The 22,806-nt window shown below is 36.3% G+C and overlaps 1 protein-coding gene across 7 annotated transcripts in view; it reads right to left on the bottom strand.

Annotated features, from left to right (window-relative positions):
* LOC135740322 (RNA-binding Raly-like protein) overlaps positions 1-20,901 on the bottom strand; it is a 151,869-nt gene extending 130,968 nt beyond the window's left edge. For 2 of the 7 annotated variants that reach the window (XM_065258568.2, XM_065258563.1), the window contains exon 1: positions 20,644-20,895. The gene's annotated coding sequence lies outside the window, so the exon portion shown is untranslated. Of the gene's footprint in view, positions 1-19,960 lie in introns of all 7 variants that reach the window. The other 5 variants (XM_065258567.1, XM_065258564.1, XM_065258566.1 and 2 more) reach the window with 4 other exon arrangements.
* Positions 20,902-22,806: the final 1,905 nt, after the last annotated feature.

Raw genomic sequence — 22,806 nt, forward strand, 5'->3', positions numbered from 1 at the left:
TACGGCGGAACGATATGGATGCCTCCTTGGACATACCCGTTCAATGTAAGTAAAGAGAAGAAATTCTAAGCTTACAAAGAAAAGTCAGATCACTGGCAGAGGTCATTTGACACCAACAAGGACATATTTATGAATAAAGACATTGATTTTGATTAATAAAACACTTAAAATCCAACTTATTGCCCCTTTAACAGAATTCGCCTTTCAAAGCCTACAGCAAACAGCCGGTTTGGATTACAGCCCTCTACTTCCTGCTTTAATGACGTCACTAGAACAGTTTTTGACTTAACACCCACAGGAATACTTCAGTCGCCAGCTAAGCTAACGGTAAGCTAAGCTGCTGTCAAATCACAACACACTAAACAAGCTACACAATCAAAATTCGATACGTCTTTCTGAAGGACTTCATAGAACAAGGAAAAAATCAGCCCGCTTTGACGACAACGCTATACAGATAAGTAAATTGTGAGAAAAATACCACTTTTTTTTTGGCCCCTGGACCTGGTTGACACAACACAATCTCATGGCAATATGTACCGTGACTGTTTAACAAGGTTGCTAATTTTTATGTTCATTAATACTAGTGATGCACAAAATTAAAATTCTGGACCAAAACACAAATGCAATTGGTCAAAAAATTGGATATTGGATGAGACAATATTGTCTATATCGGTGTGGTCTGACCTTCATTCTTATCAACAGAAGCTCTGCCATATATGTATTGTACATTAAGGTCAAACATAAGCTTTTAAACCAGCTCAAATGTTGTGCAGCCTTATATTTTCAAACAGGGAGGAAAAGCTGTCTTTGAATTTTATTTTATTAATTAAGGTGATTGTGACATCTCACATAAGGCTTTGACTTGCATGTAAACATTTATGTAGAATATACAGAGAGATATTGATCGTATATCGCCATTGTCACTTCGTACTGATGAGGACTGTACGGTCAATTTTGTTGAAAGCAAAACCTATCCCAGCGAGAATTCTGCCAAACTATGGGGAAAAATTGGAGCCTACAAGGTTTGTTCTTTGAAAACATGAAATAATGGTTGTGTAAATACCACCTGAGTTCCCAATATACCACAGGAATCATGTAGTCGTTCAATAAAACACATTTCAGCCCTGCTGCTAGACTACTGTGTTTACCATAAAAATCTGCCAACACCTGAAGCGTCTGTATTTATATTACTGTGAATAATATTTACATGTGATACAGAAAAACAAAACAAACACCAGCCTATGCATGCTAGCTACCATTTATGATACTACACCTGAGAACAGACAACAGTTTGTGTTTAAATACAGATGCTTTAACATCAGACTGCATGATGCCTATTGCATTATAAATGACTTGCAATGCATTCAAAGCTATACATTTTATCAGTATGTGCGTTTCCTAAGATCGAACCCACATATTTTTTTAGCAAATTTTGCAACGGTCTACCCGTTAAGCTGCATAAACACAAAATTGCACACAAAATGGCACACTTGGCAAATGAACAGGCCGGCAAGCAAATTCACAAATGCACAGTGACATTTAAACACTAAAGTCATAAAGTTTCCTGTGAAACAGTAATCACTTTAGTCTTTAATGATCTGTTTTTGATTTTAAAAGAGGAGCTTGTAGAGTTCCTCTTGTATCACACCGTGCAAATCTCCCAAACAGATACAAACAAAGTTGTTACACTTTACGGCTGGAAAATATTCATTAGAAAAAAGAACGAAAGAGCAGATAAAAGGCACAAGATCGAGCATGATAACGTTTCACACAGCCCGGTCTCGAACAACCTCATTTCACAACATCAACGTCAACATGGGAAGGGAAAAATCAATAAGCAGGACAGAGATGAGAGACTCCACTGTCATCAGAAAGACAGAGACAGATGCTGATATACAAAACGAACGGCGCGCCGCACGCCGCTGCCATTTACGGAGAGAAAAGGACAGTCAGAAGGTTAGTTAAACTGCGGTTCTTATCAGATCAATGCCATTTCAATTCAGACGCTTAAATAACTGATCTGAAATGCTATTGCTGGCTCGGTCCTGCCGTGGATGTGTTATCTTTTGTTTGAAATGTGCACGTGTATGCACACGTACTATCACACACAAAAACGCATTGAATCTGACATGCATAAAAATTGCATTGGATCCCCCACAACTCGGAGTTTCTTGTGTTTGGAAATGAACACTGCCCTGGTCTCTCTCTCTCTCTTACATCTACAGACTTTTTACATTTATACATTTGGCAGATGCTTTAATTCAAAGTTACTTACATTTAATTTTAAGGGGACATGTCATGAAAATCTGACTTTTTCCATGTTAACTCTTTCACCGCCATTGACGAGATATCTCGTCAATTAAGAGAAAACGCTTCCCCGCCAATGACGAGATTTTCAGTCTTTCTGCAATACCACTATTAACTTATACAACCCGGAAGTAGCGCCTCACGTGAAAGAGAAAGAACTCCGTGTATGTTTTAAAGATCGTTCTGCATCTGATCTCTATGAAAAGTCCTTCGCAAAATTTAATTATCTCAGCTTTTTGCTCAAAATTGGGTGTTTTTGAAGAAACCTACCCATGTTTGAGAGGTGATTACAAGAGAACTAATGAAGGTAGGATGAAAAGTTTTTTTTTTTTTTTTTTTTTTGAAAGCAGAGGGTCTGTTCTTTCATCTGATATATTGTTTGTTTATATATTTAAAGAAGAACATTTTCTGGAAGGCATTAAACTTTTGTGAAAAACATGAAAAATGCTGGCGCTGGCTGGCAACTTTTTTTAAAAATGCTGGCGGGGAAAGAGTTAAAATGCTCTAACTGGATCCCATGTGCTTGCATCAAATTATCAAATTTGAAAAAGATCAACTAAGTAACTTAGTTTTGGTAAACCATTCTCTGCAAGCATGTGAAAAAATAGCTAATTGAAATTTGGCTCCCCTTGTGATGTCAGAAGGGGATAATACCGCCCCTTAATAATACCTTCTATAGGATTTGGGCTGTGCCATTCTTCAATGGGAGTTTGGTTATTAAACAAACAAACAAAATGTAATTAAAATCATGCTGTCTTGTGTCTTTTACAGAGGCACACATCATAATCTCATGCAAAGTCTGTCTTGAAGGGTTAATAAATTTAAATGTAATTCTCTATGGAGATTTTTACTTTTAAAAAACCATATTGGCTTTATCAGTGTGGCCATTTTTTATTGTCTTTATTCATTCAGTACTTCGCTTATTATATTTTCTCCTAACCCTCACACAACCCTATTCATTTTTTTATTTCCAGTCAGACATTATTAAGTGCGTTTCTTAAACTGTTTCCTTATTAAGGACTGTTTACTGGTCCCTTCAGTTTTTTTTTATCTTGGATGCAAAACCCTCTGACATGGTTTCTTGTAAATGAAAATTTTTGCCAACGGACAGATTAAGCTGATTTGACGGAAAAGTATTTGATTACGTGCTGAGAGCATTGGTATAAAATCTTATTTTTAACTGAGGTGGCGTTTATCGGTTTTAACGTAAGTGTGTTATTGAAGATGTGTCAAGTACGACATATTTTAGCTGAAGTATTTCTTTTCACTAAAGAAAAAGTAAAGGTTAACGCAGGCCTTGAGTTCTCTTTCATTATAAGAAGGTACTGTTTCATTGTAAGAAAGTACTGAAACAAACGTTCCCAAACATGTGACCATGAATGTATATTGGAAAATATCTTTGATGGACAAAAAGACTTTCAACAGGCCTTGAGTGCTCTAACATGAGTTTATTCAAATGTAAAACTTCAAAAGAATTGTGCACAGTCGTGGTCCTTGCCAAAGCATAAAGAAGCTATTACAGATAATTTCTTCTGATATCGCTATTGATAGTGTTATACAATATTGTTCTCATACGGCTCCCTGAGGTGAAATGTAATTGCTCAGAAGTTGCTCTTTCATGGCTCAAGAGGCACAATGGCATCGTATCCATAATATTTCACTGTGGTATCAACTGTAGATGATTTCTCTAAAACTCTTTAGAAGACATAAAATACACGAACTGGGACACAAATTATTGACACACAGTAAGACTATAAAGCTATCAAAGTAACGTGGATAACATTTCCTGGTGTTTCAGAGACATTTGACTTGATTTGAAATCACTTTGATGGAGACTTTTGATATCTTGGCACATCTAAGCTATGTTTGAGACAATGAGATCACCTTGGTAAATCTGGCAGATGCATGTGAGATTACTAGAGTGTCATGATAAAAAAGTATTTTTACACTTTATTACTTATTATTGCTGGAGAAACTATTAAGACATGGAAATCTGAGATGTCATGGGTAGGCCTGAAAGTAACCCGGCAAGCGATTTTGCATTTTAAAGACGTCTACTACATGTCCAAAACAAGGCTCTCAGTGAAAATTGAAACTATAGCCCCAAAATAAATAAATCAATGAAACCAAACACCTTGAAATCACTGTTGACTTTGCTTAAAGGAACAGTATGTAGGATTGTGGCCAAAACTGGTACTGCAATCACACAGCTAGTGACATACAGTATCAGGGCCATTTTATGATTAATTGATATACATTTCTTACATACTGTTCCTTTAAATTATTGGATACCATTCATCTCACAAGTTATTTTGGTAAAAAACTAAACATAACCAAATTTTATGTTATTTTGGCTAGAAGTGGGTTACTCATAGCCAGACAATATTGGCTCTTAATTTAACCTAAATGGTGAAATGACGGCTAGTACTTGCTGGGTAACCATGTTCAGACATTTGACTTCATTTAGCAAAAAAAAGATAATTTATTACCTTGTATGTTCAGTAAAACTGGAGTAAAGCTTATTTATAAAAACATACACTGTAAAAAATGAGCTGTAATTAGTGCTGCCTCACGATTAGTTGCGACTAATCGCTTGCAGAACAAAAGGTTTTCTTTACATAGTTAACATAGTTGTTTTTGCAACTATGCCAGTAACTTACTGTAGATTTATTTTATTTACTGGCAACAGTTTGTTCAAAGTTAAATGAACATGAAACATTTTCAGTCTTTATCTTCTACAGTAAGTTACAGGCATCCAGCTGCATAATTACAGTAGTGCTGACTCACGATTAGTTGCGACTAATCGTTTCCAGAATAAAAGTTTTTGATTACACAATATATGTGGGTGTACTGTGTATAATAATTATGTATAACACACACACACACACACACACACACACACACACACACACACACACGCGCACGCGCACACACATTTATATAATTCAAAAACATTTGCATGTGTTTACATTTATATATTACATGTTTATATTTATATATGACATTTATATTATACATTTTATATATGTATGTGTGTATTTATATATACAAAATGATTATACACAGTACACACACATGTATTACGTAAACAAAAAGTTTTATTTTGCAAACGATTAGTCATGACTAATCGTGAGTCAGCACTACTGTAATTATGCAGCTGGTTGCCTGTAACTTACTGTAGAAGATAAAGACTGAAAATGTTTTATGTTCATTTATCTTTGAACAAACTGTTGCCAGTACATAACATAAATGTAAAATCTACAGTGAGTTACTGGCAGCTAGTTGCCAGTAATACCCAGTAATACTGTAATTTCTACAGAAATCTTTATTATTATTTACACTTATGAGGCACCTTTACATGCAAAAATGAACTGCGAAGAGAAATGATTATTTGATTCTTTATTTAAATGAATGAATAAATGAACCATATTTTCATTCTGAATTACATTTGATCTTACTGCATGTGGCAACATCGACAGTTGCTTCATTTTATTACCACAATCTGTTTCGGTCCATAAAATCTGGCAAATTTGATGTGCATGATCGCCTCTGTGGTTTCTCTTATTTTGGCAAATCGTTGTTAGTAAATATTTTCTTCATTTACATTACTGTGCAAAAGTCTTAGGCCACCACTACCAGACCTTTGTTTTAGAAATTTTAATGTCCATCCATACTTATTTTCAATCTATTTAATTAAAATGCAAACAAAAAATACAGGAAATATGTATAAAAAATGTCTTACTAAATGACTAAATGTCTTCTTTAGGCATCGTCGATGTTTAGTGTGACTTCTTTTGGCACTAAACACATCTTGAAGGTTTTTGAGCAGAATGAAATAAAAAGACTAATTACTTTAAAATTAAAAATTAGGGTTTCATTTTATTTACGTTTAAGAGTTTCAAGTAAAATTTGAGTTTTTAGTTTACCCTAAAAACTTGACACATCAGTTTACATATTTGTACAGTTTTCAATATACACATTTCCTGTATTTTCTGGATGTATTCAATTAAAGAAACTGAAAAAAACAATTATATATGATCACTATAACATTGCAAAAACAACAAATCGAATTCTAGCATGGTGGCCTAAGATTTTTGCACAGTACTGTATAAACATTGTCAAGTCAGGACAGTTTAACATTAATGTCTGACCTACAATCCATTTTAACAAAAGAGACGCCAGTTCAGATTTTGCGTTTTGAAGGCATCTCACCAGCTCAAATGATTTGCAGACGTTTCTGTCAACAATGCCTGGACCCTCACGCTTCACATCAAACCATCACTTCCTCAGTCAAACCTTAAGACATCTCACAAATGCAGAGCCCCACACGAGTGCCGCTTTCGTTCTCCGAACACCTCAAAGCCACACAGATGCAAATCAATTTTCCCGTGCATGTATCCTGCTCTTTCCTCGTGTGAAAGGAGGAGGAAATTGAGGTCACGCTCCATCAGAAACTGATCGTCCCCGAATGTTCCCATTGTGGCTGCTGGAGTAGGAGAAGGAAGGGAGAAAGATTGTCTGTGTCGGAGAGCGTTGGGCTCTGTCGCTTATAAAGTCTAGGGGTGGTTGATGCAACCCCTGGAGAAACTATAGTGACCTGCGAGAAGCATGACCTTCAACAAATCATGTCTAATGATGACACTGATCTACGACATGAATCTTGAAATAGAAAGATACAGTATTTCTGACATCTGTCTCAAGAAGCAAGTTTACAAGGGTAAACACGTCAAGTGGATCCAGCTCTGGTTTTCACAGCTGTTAATCGGCACTAAAATACATAACGGCTAACATCATGTGGTCTATGACAGGTTATGTTCTTCATTAGATTGCAAATAGACAATAAATTGTGAGAAAAGTGACATCCATTTGTCCCTTACTCGAAATTTATGGGCACTTCATTTACATATTATTTAATCATGTTTATTTAAAGACCATTACCACTGCGAATCAAACAGCTCCATGGTGTCACAATGGTAGATGCATACACAATTGATGCCTTCTATACAGATTAACTGAAACCTTGCTCCCCATTACTCAGAACATGCTAGTCAGATGTCATACTTTCAATGTGGATTGTGGGATTGAAGCATCACATGGTCTAAAGTTACCATTTTGTAGGCGAATGGTACTGTAGTAAAACTTTAAGTAAAAAAAATGTAGGTGTGTTCATTTCTTCCCCGCCACAAAAAATTATTTAGTTTTTGTTTGTTTGTTGAACACATGTACAAAGTAGTTGAGGAAAACTAGGATTCTGTGTGTATTCAACGCAGTGCCATTGTTGTTTACAATGCTTGAAATGGTGTGCTGTGATTGGTTGAGCGGATTTATTGCATTTAGCAGAGAAAGATGACTGGCGTTTATCGCGTTTTGGAAAAAGGGAGAAAAGATGACAGAATAACACGGCACATATTGTATTTTGCGTAAAATTAAGAATTTACTTTTTAATACTGACCTGATAAAATACTGATTTTGGTGGTAACTAATGTTTTTAAAACAAATTATTCCAAAACTAAACTATTCATATATAAACATTGTTCCTGTCACAGTCATTTCTTCATGCTTTAAAACCGCTTGAATGTAACTCTTCATCCTTACCTCATTTAGTATGCAGATCTGTGAATATGCAAATTAGCTACTGAATCACTACTGAATCACGTCTTTAACTGTGTTCTTATGATTGGTTACATGTTTGTGACAAGGGAAACCAAGGTGATGTTAAACCATAGGAATGACACTCTTATTTGATGGAGAAAATACTCAGCAAAGGTGTTAAATGATGAATTTTCTCATGGCTTGTCTTAAAACATATTAAAGGATTAGTCCATTTTCTTAAAAAAAATAAATCCAGATAATTCACCACCATGTCATCCAAAATGTTGATGTGTTTCTTTGTTCAGTCGAGAAGAAATTATGTTTTTTGAGGAAATTTTCTCATTTTAATGGACTTTAATGGACCCCAACACTTAATAGTTTTAATGCAGTTTAAAATTGCAGCTTTAATGAAGTTTCAAAGGACTCTAAACAATCCCAAATGAGGCATAAGGGTCTTATTTAGCGAAACGATTGTCATTTGTGACAAGAAAAAAAAATATATGCACTTTAAAACCACGCCAGCACAACCTCACGTAATTGCATAGTGACGTAGAAAGGTCACGTGTTACATATATGAAGCGCACATTTGCAGACCATTTTAAACAATAAACTGACACAAAGACATTAATTAGTATCCTTCCACATACAACAATGTCAGAATGGTCCTCTTTCTCCACACTTGTAAACACTGGGGCGTAGTTTCGATACGTCATCCGTGACCTTTTGACGTGATGACGTATTACGTGAGGTCACGCTGGCGCATCACAAGACCGGGGATAGACGAGAAGTTTTGGTTTAAAAGTGAATATTTTTTATTTTTCTTGTCAAAAATGACAATCGATTCGCTAGATAAGACCCTTATGCCTCCTTTGGGATCATTTAGTCCTTTGAAACTGCAATTTCAAACTGCATTAAAACTGTTAAGTGTTGGGGTCCAACAAAGTCCATTAAAATGAGAAAAATCCAGGAATGTTTTCCTCAAAAAACATAATTTCTTCTCGACTGAACAAATAAAGACATCAACATTTTAGATGACTTGGTGGTGAGTAAATTATCTGGATTTTTTGACGAAAATGGACTAATCCTTTAAAGCCACCACGTAGACATATAAACAACAGTAAAAACCCCAAGTGGGACTTTAAGAAAATAAAGCATATTTCAGAAATGTTTGCCTTGTTGTGTGTTGTGTGGTTCTAAAAAATTTCTCTATGAAAAAAAATTTGTTTCTTTTGACTTTACTATACTGTAAAATACAGTATGTCCATTGCATGTTTTAATGAGATCCACTCCATCCTACCCATTTGATATCTCCGGTCTTACAGTACACTTGCAGTCGGTCCAGGTGAAGTCCAGCTGATCTCGGCTCAGCCCAGCTGTTTGCAATGTGACCCAGATGGAGCAGTTGTTGTGTGTGTTCATCTCTCAGAGGACATTTGGATCTGGTATTAACCACTTCACCAACATCTGTACCTCCATACAACCACCTGCTCACCAGTTTGGACCAACACCGTTTCATTTTGCTTGGCAATGTGTGATGGGGCAATGTGGTAAGCACCCCTGACAAATAATGTTAATCTGCATTTATCAGGACCTCTTATAAAGAGTGTCAGCTTCTTGTACTTATAGCTGTGAAGAAGAATGCAGTAAACTGTATTTATTCCAGCGATTTCCTGCTAATCCAAATGCTCAGAGAAATGATTGATTCTTAACCTTGCTAGCATGTCTTGAAGAGAGAGAGAGGAGGGTTTGGGAGGAGCTAATGTAGACTCAGCTGTAGTTATAAATGAGCGAGGCATGTCGCTTACACCCCTTACATGACTGCAATGTAAAAAACAGGCAATTTTTTGGTAACACTTTACAACAAGATTGTATTTGTTAACATTAGTAAATGCATTAGGTAAGATGAACTAACAATGATCAATACATCTACAGCGTTTATTATTTTTAGTTCATGTTAATTTTAGCATTTACTAATACATTATTAAAATCAAAAATTGTAACTGTAAACATAAGTTAATGCACAATGAGCTAACATGAACAATTGTATTGACATTAAATAACATTAAAGGATTAGTCAATTTTCTTAAAAAAATCCAGATAATTTACTCATTACCATGTCATCCAAAATGTTGATGTCTTTCTTTGTTCAGTCGAGAAGAAATTATGTTTTTTGAGGAAAACATTCCAGAATTTTTCTCATTTTAATGGACTTTAATGGACCCCAACACGTAACAGTTTTAATGCAGTTTAAAATTACAGTTTCAAAGGACTCAAACGAGGCATAATGGTCTTATCTAGTGAAACGATATATATATATATATATATATATATATATATATATATGCAATTTTTCTGTCGTGTGATGCGCCAGTGCGACCTCACGTAATACGTCATCATGTCAAGAGGTCACGGAGGACATATGTGAAACTACGCCCCAGTGTTTACAAGTGTGGAGAAAGAGGACCGTTCCGACGTTGTTGTATGTCGAATGATAATAATTAATGTCTTTGTGTCAGTTTATTGTTTAAAATGCTCCGCAAATGTGCGTTTCATATATGTAACACGTGGCCTTTTGAAGTCATTGCGCAATAACGTGAGGTCGTGCTGGCGCATCACAGGACAGGATTTTCACAGCAATTTTAAACTGCATTAAAATGTTAAGTGTTGGGGTCCATTAAAGTCCATTAAAGTGAAAAAAATCCTGGAATGTTTTCCTCAAAATATAATTTCTTCTCGACAGAACAAAGGAAGACATCAACATTTTGGATGACATGGGACATTGGATGACATTTTTTTTTTTTTAATGAACTAATCGTTTAACAAAGATTAAAGAATGCTGTAGAAGTATTGTTCATTGTTAATTCATTGTTAGCTAATGCATTTACTAATGTAAACAAATGCATCCTTATTGTAAAGTTTTTTTTTTTACTTTTCCTCCAACATTTTAAGCAAGATATTGAGATGCAAAATGCATAGGGTATAAAATGTTTTGCTTTAAATAAGAAAGAGCAGTTTGCCATTGTGGTAAGAAAAATAATCAGTTTTTTCCTTTTGAATTTGATTATTTTTCTTACCCCATCAGCGAGCTGCTTTTTCTTATTATAAACAAACTTTAGGTTTCTCTGAAAGCAAGACATAAAATCTAACTTGTTTAGGTTGTATTGCAATTGTATTGTATTAGAAAACAAGACCAAAAACTGAGTAAGAAGAAGATGTGCAGCCGCAGCAGCGTGCACATAAATCAGATTTATTTATAAAACCTGACCATCCATACTGTCATTCAATAGGGGAACCACATATGGACCAGGTTAGTAGTACAGATCAAATTCTGTGTACTTGATGTTCAGAGTACAAACGACTAAACCAAGCCCAAAAATCTTATTCTTGCTGCCCATCTGTCTGTAAATCAGATTGGGTCGATAGCTGCAGAATGAAAATATCAATAGAAGTGTGCCAGGTTCAAAATATACCGATCCAAACTGCACATCTATTTTTATATCTGACTGAACAGATTACATAAAACTATTTTGTGTACATCTCAGTTGCCAACACTGAACCGTACTGCATAAAGGTGAGCACATTAGCATTAAATCAGCCTGTGCAGAAGCATTCATACTAAAAAACATCCCAGATACAGTACGAATTTGTCCAACTAAGACTGTACAAGAGCGAGTGTTTATCAGCACAAGAGTATGACAGAAAAAGAGCTGTACTTTGTCACAGTATAACTGTGTGTTAAAGTCGACAGCTCTTATATCGCTGAGCCGATGTAACAATGCTCTCCATGATGCTGACAAGCGAAGAGACAGCAGAAGAACTGCGCTTAACACTTCTGCAATGTGCTGGTATCCCCTTTATAAATAACACACATCCCTATGAACTCACCGTGATTGTGTCTGCGTAATGCTGAGCTTTCAATCATTCGCATTAATGAAGATTTTATGCAGGCTGATATGATAAACAGAGAGGGATAAATACATTGGGAAGGCTTGTGCATCCCATGCGAGACAAATGGTGGGGTAAAATGACATCAGTCGGATGCGCAACACAGTGCTGCTGAAATAGACTGTGAAATTGATTCCTTGAAGTGAATCATGATTTAATCTGCCACGGGGAGCGAGGTATAAATATTTCCCGGTACGAAATAAACATTAAGCCTTACGACATGCAACATGTAAACACATTCGCAAGGCTATGATTTTAATATTTAAAGTAGTAAACATTTGGGGACGTCTCCAAATTATCACAATTACGTATCGTACACTGTCAGAAAAAATAGGTCCCAGGGGGTCATTGGGTACCATTTAAAAATGTCCTAATATGTACAGGTATGTATATATTTAGTACTACATGTATGTGCCTTTAAGGTACTAATATAAACTCTTAAGGAGTAATTTTTGAAAAGGTACCACCCTAGTGACAGATAGGGATATTTTTTTTTACTCTTTATGTACAGATATGTATATATTTGGTATGACTATGTGCCTTTGAGGTATTCATTTGAACTCTTAAGGGGCAAAGGTATAGTTTTTAAGAGGGTACCGACCCAGTGACAGCTAGGGACCATTTTTGATCTTTTGTCTAACATTGTAGATATTCTTTTAAGGTGCCATGAAGCAAGTATTATGTATTAGGTTTTATGTAGGGATGCACCGAATCCAGGATTCGGATTCGGCCGAATACTGGGCTCTTTTTGACGGGGCTCGGGTTCGGCCGAATCCTAGATTTTTTTCCACCGAACCAAACCCTAGGCTTGCACTACGCTGGTCGACGTCACACATCAGGTGCTGACGTGGAAATAAGCTTTTTCTTTCAGTGAGCCTTAGGGGCGGTTCACATTTTGCGGACGCGAACGTGTCGCACCGCATCGCTTTATGCATAGGTTTATGGTAATTGTCAAAATAGTTTTCCCACTTGTCATCCTGGCATAATGTTGCCTATACTTTTTTTACAGTTAAAATAAAATAAAATAAAATAAAATATACACTGCTGTGGACGTTGTTTACTTCATTAATGTGTTTTACTGTGCTAATGGAATAAGGATTCGTTGCATCCCTAGTTTTATGTGAATAATAAATTCAAATAGTTAAATGAAAACAAAAATGTGCAATTTAATGACTTGGTTATATCAGTGTCCTGGAAAAAACTTTTTTGCTCTTCTACATACAATAAAGCGCACATCAATGATGGTTGCCATGTTGAGACCACCTGCCCAGCCAAATATCACTTCCTATCTAGGCAATCTTAAAAAAAAAACGCATACTTTGAATAAAAAATGAATTAATAATTTATGCGAATGCAGTGTTTTAACAATAATGTATGATAGCTAAAAAAAACTTATTTATTATAAATTAATATAATATCTAGTCTAACTTTAAAATGCAGTTTTTTATTTTGCTCTCATTTACTGCCTTCTTTCTATTTGGGAATGCATATACTATATGTGTTTACTAAAAAATATATATTTAAACTTCATGTGTGCAAGATTTTTACAAAAACACCCTGTGTTTGGTATCTGGTAGCTAAAAACATGTGCTTTTGCATGATGTTATATGAAGTCCAAGACCATCTTAACCTCCATATGTACAAACCAGAAATAAAGCTCTTTTTGCACAGGCCTACTAAAGGGTTAATGGTGCCACATGGAGTTCAACAGTAAAAATGACAAATTTTACCTATTTACAAAAGGAAAAACCACTAAAAATCAAGAATGCATGAGGTGTCATGGTACTGCAATCAAAAAATGTTGTTATAATGGAAGTCAATGGGGCAAAACTGGCCACGAACCATAAATGAGGGAGAAAAAAATAAAATCTGAGGGTGCTCAAAAACTGGCTTTTATGCATTTTTAATGTATTTACTAATCTTTGACATACCCAAGACTGTGAAAAAGGTGAAAAAAATCCAGTCCACAATCACTTTTTATATTAAAAATCAGACATTTGTGTTTTCCCCCCAAATCAGTGACATCTCTTATGAACTTGGCAAATAAAGAGTTAAAATAATGAAATTTTTGTAAACAACTTGGTATTTCAATTTGATCAGTACTGAGGTTGATTAAAAGATTTATGCAAAAAAAAATTGAAAAAAAATTAATCTGATACATTTTTACAGCCGTTTAATCCACTAACAACACGAAATGGTAGTAAATTTAAACAATGCACAGGGATTAAAATGCAGGTTTGTATTTTGCTCTCATTTGCTTCTTCCCCTATTCAATTATGCGTATGTGCGCAGGTTACTACAAAAAATGTTTCTCGCTAGTAACAAAGTGAGAAACAACCCTCAGTTGGAACTATTTGTCAGAGTACAACTCAAAATGAGGTCTGCAGAGAGGAGAAAACATAAAACAAACGGTAGCCAGCGCGACTTTCCATGCCATCTCACCGATATTAATTTATCTTTTGAACGACATAAATGAGCAGAATAAATGAGACAGAACCTTGGCAATTAGTGCTTAATAAGTCAAATTTAAAACTGCAAACTTAGATGTGCACTCACACATAGGAATGAAGACAGATTAATCTCTTACAAGGCTTAAAGAAAACTCTCAAACGGACATTAGAAAGGGTGCTACGTACTGGACTGTAGCCGATTGGCTCAGGAAACAGAGACTTCAGCAGCGAGCCGAAGACAGGATCTGACCACAGATCAGACCGCACACTTATTACAGCGATGCCCCTTGGAGCCACATCCCTCAGTCCAGCCTATTAACCTGCTGTCAAGCTAAACACACTGTAAAATAACTGTGTGTTTAAGCTGTTAAATGAGTCTGTCAGCGTGCCGAGACAAAACTAAGCTTTAATGCAATTAAATATGATTTAAAATGAAAGATGCTACATTATAATTTATTGCATTAAGACAAGATCATGTCATGTTAAAAGTGTAGTTGCAAAAAATAAGTTTAAAGGTCACATGATAAAACCTGGCAAGCAGTGATATTTATAAGGGCTATAACGATTAATCGTGCAAATGCGTGTTAATCACGATTAATCGTTTGCAGAATAAAAGTTTTTGTTTATATGTGTGTGTACTGTGTATAATAATTATGCATAAATAAATACAAATGCATGTAGATATTTAAGGCGTATTTACATGTGTATATACATTTTTATATTTATATATAATATATATTAAATATAAATATTTAATCTATAAATATTTTTCTCTTAAAATTATACATGCATGTGTGTATATTTATTTATACATAATTATTATACACAGTACACACACATATATGATGTAAACAAAAACTTTTATTCTGCAAACGATTAATCGTGATTAATCGTTATGCAGCCCTACTCAATTTATAAATTTTTATGAATCACGGTGAAATCCAAAAGCCAGAGGGCGCTCTCATGCAAAAACTTCAAATGTGCCACAAAAGAAGTACCAGTACAAACACTATTCCAGGAAATGTCTTTAAGAATATTTATATCGGCGTTCTTCAAATTGTTTTAAGTATTTTCATGATAATAAAAAATATTTTTAATTATTTTGTTTAACGAGTGTTGCTTTTTTATAAAGCACTTCTTACGAACCCAAAATGATGTAGTACATGCACAAAATGCGCATGAGACTCACAGCCTTGGGATTAAGAATCGATTTCAGACATTTTAATGGGACACACGATTCATCGTCACAGCCCTAATATTTATATCTCTAGATATAAAGAAAAAAGAATGCTTGGTGATGTCGGCTGAGAACTTGGTTTAAAGGCGGCGTGTGTAAAAACATTGACAAATAATAAATATGTATTAATTATACAAATAGAGTCAGGTTTGATTTAGGATAAAAAATATATAAAGACATTATAATTTAGTCAACTCACTTTAACGAAAATGAAACTCAAGGTTAACTAAACTACTTAACTGGGAAGGTTAGTGGAGCACGCGTCACACAAGAGGTTGTGCTTAAGGACTGTTATAATTTAAATGTTTTAACATAATTGGCACTTAAAAGCTCAGACAGATTGCCTTTTTCTTCTACAGAAATGGCTTTGATTGTTCAGAATATGATAATTTAATGAAGAATTCTCATTTATCAAATTGACAGAAATGAGAAACGGATTCCTGTGAGCCTATGAAAGCTCGGCGCTCGCTGCCAAGGGTGAGATGTTTCTGTTCATGGGTTTATGAGAGGGCTTCATCCTTGAGGAGAGAAAGTAAAGGAGAGCGAGAGAAACAGAAAGAGAGAGAGAGAGAGACAGAGAGAGAGATAGAGAAAAGCTTTTATCTAATTCAGCTTGTCATTAAGATTTGACCATGATAGGAAATAATCTCATTGTGAACTCAAAAGCATTTCTGTCCTTCGCCACTCTGATGTTTTGTTGATTAGACTACGAGCCTAAGAAAGCAATAAAAGCTTGTAGTCATTAGAATATCATTTAGAAATCTGATTGTTTAAACATCCATGTTAAATGAGGCAGACTTATTTTTTACATTGAGAAAGTCACAAGTCCGTTTAATCGTAACGGTGTGCTTGACTTTTTAAAGTCAACATGAAATCAAGTCAATGCCATTTACTTTCTCCTGTACAGCTCAGTGATAAAGCATTGCTTTAGCAGCGCAAAAGGTCATGTGTTCGAACCCAGGGAACACAGGTACTGATAAAAATGTATAACTTGTAATGCACTGTGAGATGCTTTGGATATAAGTGTCTGCTAAATGCATAAATGTTAATGTACTTTAATACACATTCCTTACAGGTCACAGCTTAATGCATCAACACACATTATGCAAAAAAAAAAGGAGCATGTTCGTCTTTGTAATCTCTGCATACTGCTGTAAATTAATAGCTTTCCTATTCAGTGAATGGGACCTACACATAATGTCCACCAAAGAGCTATATACGCATTTTTAGGCTACAGTTTTAAGTAACAGTGATGTAAATAGCAAAATGCTGAATTTATAATAATGAGCCATTAAAAATCAAAAATCTTAAAGAATTAGTAAATTCTCCTAAAAAAAATCCAGATAATTTACTCCCCACCATGTCATCCAAAATGTTGATGTCTTTCTTTGTTCAGTCGAGAAGAAATTATGTTTTTTGAGCAAAAACATTTCAGGATTTTTCTAATTTAAATGGACTTTAATGGACCCCAACACGTAACAGTTTTAATGCAGTTTAAAATTGCAGTTTCAAATGACTCTAAACGATCCCAAACGAGGCATAAGGGTCTTATCTAGCGAAACGATTGTCATTTTTGACAAGAAAAAAAATATGCACTTTAAAACCACAAGTTCTCGTCTATCTCTGGTCCTGTGCCGCACCAGCGAGACCTCACGTAATTGCATAATGAGGTGGAAAGGTCACGTGTTACATATATGAAACGCACATTTGCGGACCATTTTAAACAATAAACTGACACAAAGACATTAATTATTATCATTCGACATACAACAACGTAGGAACGGTCCTCTTTCTCCACACTTGTAAACACTGGGGCGTAGTTTCGCATACGTCATCCGTGACCTCTTGACGTGATGACGTATTGCATGAGGTCACGCTGACCCATCACAGGACCGAAGATAGACGTGAAGTTGTGGTTTAAAAGTGCATATTTTTTATTTTTCTTGTCAAAAATGACAATCGTTTCGCTAGATAAGACCCTTATGCCTCGTTTGAGAGTCCTTTGAAACTCAGTTGAAAAAAAAACTGTTAAAGAGTAACTAAACCCCTGGTCAGAGCCTGACTCCACCCACTGCAATATTTGAAAAATGCAAGAAAAGTGGGCAGATCCCAACGGAGATAGAGGGGACGAACTTAGTGTGTGGTGAGATCGTAACAAGGGCGTGGTGAGCTTGAACCTGCTTACGTCACGAGTCATTTCTTGGACCCAACATCCAATAGGAAAATTCAACTGCAGTAGCCACCGTTCAACCTGAAGAGGGCAGCACTCAGACGTTTTTACACCATATATTGTAGTATTGAAACACTTTATATCCAAATGTCAAAAAACTTACTAAAATCAATGAACAGCACTAATAAAGCATCATTCTTACAGATCACTAACTAAAAAAAGTTGGTTTAGGGTTTAGTTACTCTTTAAGTGTTGGTGTCCATTCAAGTCCATTAAAATGAGAAAAATCCTGGAATGTTTTCCTCAAAAAACATAATTTCTTCTCGACTGAACAAAGAAAGACATCAACATTTTGGATGAAATGGTGGTGAGTAAATAATCTGGATTTTTCTTTTTAAGAAAATTGACTAATCCTTTAAGGGAGACGTTAACCATCACAACCCAGCAGCCCGGATTTCTTTCCTCTCCCAAAAATTGCCGTTTCAGGAGTGTCCACTAATCCCACTTTTAGTTCTGGATCCATTTTGTAATAAACCACCCTGTTTTCACAATCCAATCAATTTCCAAACTTTGATTCGCTGACATAATTTTTTCCTTAAACTGCCGTTTAATGATGACTTTTAACCTCACATGGTTCTTAAAAAATGCAACCTTATTGTAAAAGAAATCACTGACAACAAAATCAATGGACTAACCGGTACGCTGTAGCAGTTTCTATATCCCAAAGTGTCCCGTTTCACTAACCGGCCCTGTAATTTTTTCCCCCGTGACAGATCAGAGGCAGCAGTTCAAAGGGTTTTTGACTCTGATCCTTTCTGTCTTGTTGCTTTGGCAGTGTGAGAATCTAAGAGCTCTCGCATTCCTGCAAATGCTTCCATTTATAAATCTTCTCGCTATAGCTGTAAGGAGACAACCGATATCAACACATGGTAATATCTTTCCGAGCCCATCAAGAGTAGAAGAAGAAAACTCACAAATCAACAAACAAGATATGAAAATCAAAAGAGAGGCAGGTTAGTCGGCCCACTTGCCAAGCACACAAACGCAGTCCGGCTCAACTCCGATGGCGGGCGGGCACATGTCCAGCGTAAACAGTTCTTTACTAGCGATACAATGTTTTATTCATAAGCGCGAAGCCATCTCCACACATGAGCTATCATATTTCTCAACCCTCATTTATAGCTCTCATGTGCAACGCCCAGATAACAGGGGAAAATTGCCTGGAGGGCTGAGACGACACCGCAGGAAGTAACACTGGCTATCATAACACCCAGCTGGAGAGATGACAGAGAAAGACACATTTATCAACGCAGCAGAGGCATCTTTCAAACCACGCCACGTACACCTCTGTCCCGCCACCTTTACAATCACTAGGGCGAGCAGCATTAAGACTGAAGCTATTTGAGGCACTAAGTGACATAGGTGATGCTTAAAGAAAAAGCAAAACAGCAGTTACAGTTTGGTCTGCCCACACACGCACCCTGCCGTGTCATTGATTAGGTAAGTATGGGAAAGACTGTGCACAAAGTAGTTGAAGAAACTTAGGCAGACAATTCTGAACACAAAAGCTCTGTATGCATCACAATAGGTCTCCTGGTGTACATAATAGCTCCCATGGGAAAAGTTGGCTGTCCTTGTTTGCAGTGCTGAAAACCTATAGGGTTGTGATTGGCGCTGTCCATGGTGCTGAAACACTAAAATGACAAAAGAGCCTTAAATGTTTCACGTGCCTATCATCAAATGCTTTTGTGCTCATCATTTTACAAAGATAAAGATTTATTATGGTTGTGCATGTTATTTACCTGTTTGTATCCAAGTATGAATGATACATGTGTGTACAGCTTCAAGATTTAGATTCTTCCAAACCTCAAAATGTCAATATTGTTTATAAGAAACATATATATCTACAGTATAGTTAAACATGCTATATCCTATATTTAATAATAAATATGACTTGCTGCAAATCTGAACCATAACAGTAGTACCCAAGAGTCTTCAACTGATAAAGTATAGTAAAATTCTGCTTGTTGTTTATATGAATACAACAGTAAAGTTATGTATGTACAGATTTCACGTAGAAAATACATTGCAATGTGGTTATGCACAAGTACAACTACAGATACAGTATTTGATATGATCAAGCACCCAGCCAAAGAATAAGAATACATCATTGACATATCAGCATTTCAAAATCGCCTTGCTTTTATTGCAAAAACACAAACATGTGCTATAAGATTTCCATTTCTTGTCCTTATATACCTGCAAGGGAGAATCGTCTGTTCATCTTCGTGGAAAGCAAAGACGCATTGATATTTCTCCCAAAGAAACACTCATTCCACTCACAGAAACCTTACTTTGCATCATCTACGCGAAAAATGATCACATCCAAAAATCACTTCACCACAAGATCACCAGCAAAAGTAAAAGGCATCGAAAAAGGAAAGAAAAACCAAAAACAAACAAACGCCATCAGTAGTAAGCCGCAAGAAAAGTTTCGCATTAAAAGGTCAGAAAAGGACTTTCTTTTGTGTGGGCAAAGAAAAGACGCACCAAAATAAAAGGCAAATGGTGACATCAAAATCACAAAACTCTCACGAACAAACACCGCAAAATACAAGCAAAGCACATCTACACCAAAAGTCAAGGGTGGGAAACCAAAAAAGAAAAAGATGTTTAAAAACCACTATCATTGCACATAGGTAAAAACGGATTTAAAAACCAGTTGACACCAATGCAAGCGCGTATTTGCCCAGTGTCACTACTGAACAGCCCGATAGAAATCACCGCATACTGAAAACTTGAGGCACGGCTCGCAAAAACGCCTAAAAACAACACTTCTCAAATCTTACCGATCAAACCCCAACGACAGGAGAGAGAAAAAATAAAAAGAGCAATTGGAAAAGACAAAAAAGGGTTACAAAAAGGCCTGAAAACGTACTCACCGAGTGGGAGTAAAATGTTGCGATAAAAACGCGTTATGGCACAAAACACAGTATGGCGAACGGTGCGCGTTCTCTCGGTCCTCTCAGGCGCGTTCTCGGCGAGTCCTCGCTGCTGTCATGTGACCGCGGCTGCCCGAGAAGAGGAGGTTAGTCAGCCCTCTGTTTCTCTCCTCTTGTGTTTTTTACTCTCTCTTTTAAGCTCGCGGAGCTCCCATGATGTCAGACTGAACGTAACATCTGAAAAGAGAGCATTTGTTGTTGTTCTCGCTCATATAACGTGAGCTATGCGCACGTGCACTCGCGTGAGAAATAATATCACGTCACAAGTGTACGATCTAATGCGCATCACGTCATGGGTTGTAGGTTTGTGTCCTTGTTATTGTTTTCTGGATGTTTTTCTCATTTGGCTGTCTGGGTGCATCAAAATGAATGGAGGCTTTGTTAAGCTGCAGTCCTTTCATTGATATTTTTCCTTAGTACTATAAAAGAGAAGTATAGGCTATATAAAGCATGCTATTTAAGTTAACAGTTCTTAACTGGATTTTACACCTTGCATCAAGTGGTCGTCCAACACAATACCACAAATGTTTTCTTACAATAATACAAATCATATAGAATTGTGCAAAATTACTAGCAGGACATACAGGCTGGATAAACAATTGTATCACTTATATGCCTATCTGTATCCTTAATCCCATACTTTGAAAGTACTTACTAGATTAAATGAAGTGACCACTAACCATTTAATATCGTACTGTATGTACTGCACGTGCACATACCTCACGTAAAGTATGCATACTAGGGCGACAAAACGATTAACCGTGACTAATTATTTGCAAAATAAGAAAACTTTATACAAAAGTTTTTGTTTATATCATAAATGTGTGTGTATAATTAGGTATAAATACACACACATGCATGTATAGTTAAAAATATATTAAATATTTATTATTATATATAAAACACTCACCTAAAGGATTATTAGGAACACCATACTAATACTGTGTAATACTAGTACTGTGTTAATTCTACATGGCATCCTTTAGAAATGTTGGCCCATATCAATAGTATAGCATCTTGCAGTTGATGCTCTATTGGGTTGAGATCTGGTGACTGTGGGGGCCATTTTAGTACAGTGAACTCATTGTCATGTTCAAGAAACCAATTTGAAATGATTCGAGCTTTGTGACATGGTGCATTATCCTGCTTGAAGTACCTATCAGAGGATGTGTATATGGTGGTTATAAAGGGATGGACATGGTCAGAAACAATGCTCAGGTAGGCTGTGGCATTTAAACGATGCCAAATTGGCACTAAGGGGCCTAAAGTGTGCCAAGAAAACATCCCCCACACCATTACACCACCACCAGCCTGCACAGTGGTAACAAGGCATGATGGATCCATGTTCTCATTCTGTTCACGCCAAGTTCTGACTTTACCATCTGAATGTCTCAACAGAAACCGAGACTCATCAGACCAGGCAACATTTTTCCAGTCTTCAACTGTGCAATTTTGGTGAGCTTGTGCAAATTGTAGCCTCTTTTTCTTATTTGTCGTGGAGATGAGTGGTACCCGGTGGGGTCTTCTGCTGTTGTAGGCCATCCGCTTCAAGGTTGTGCATGTTGTGGCTTCACAAATGCTTTGCTGCATACCTCGGTTGTAACGAGTGGTTATTTCAGTCAAAGTTGCTCTTCTATCAGCTTGAATCAGTCGGCCCATTCTCCTCTGACCTCTAGCATTAACAAGGCATTTTCGCCTACAGGACTGCCTCATGCTGGATGTTTTTCCCTTTTCACACCATTCTTTGTAAACCCTAGAAATGGTTGTGCGTGAAAATCCCAGTAACTGAGCAGATTGTAAAATACTCAGACCGGCCCGTCTGGCACCAACAACCATGCCACGCTCAAAATTGCTTAAATCACCCTTCTTTTCCATTCTTGCATTCAGTTTGGAGTTCAGGAGATTGTCTTGACCAGGGCCCCACCCCTAAATGCACTATAGCAACTGCCATGTGATTGGTTGATTAGATAATTGCATTAATGAGAAATTGAACAGGTGCACCATACCACCTCGAACCCGGGTAACACATATTGATAAAATGTACAGTATTTCTTGAAATGCACTGTAAGAATTAAAGCATCTGCCAAATGCATAGAAATGTAA

The sequence above is a fragment of the Paramisgurnus dabryanus genome, chromosome 22 (genome assembly GCF_030506205.2).
Source record: "Paramisgurnus dabryanus chromosome 22, PD_genome_1.1, whole genome shotgun sequence".
Lineage (NCBI taxonomy): Eukaryota > Metazoa > Chordata > Actinopteri > Cypriniformes > Cobitidae > Paramisgurnus > Paramisgurnus dabryanus.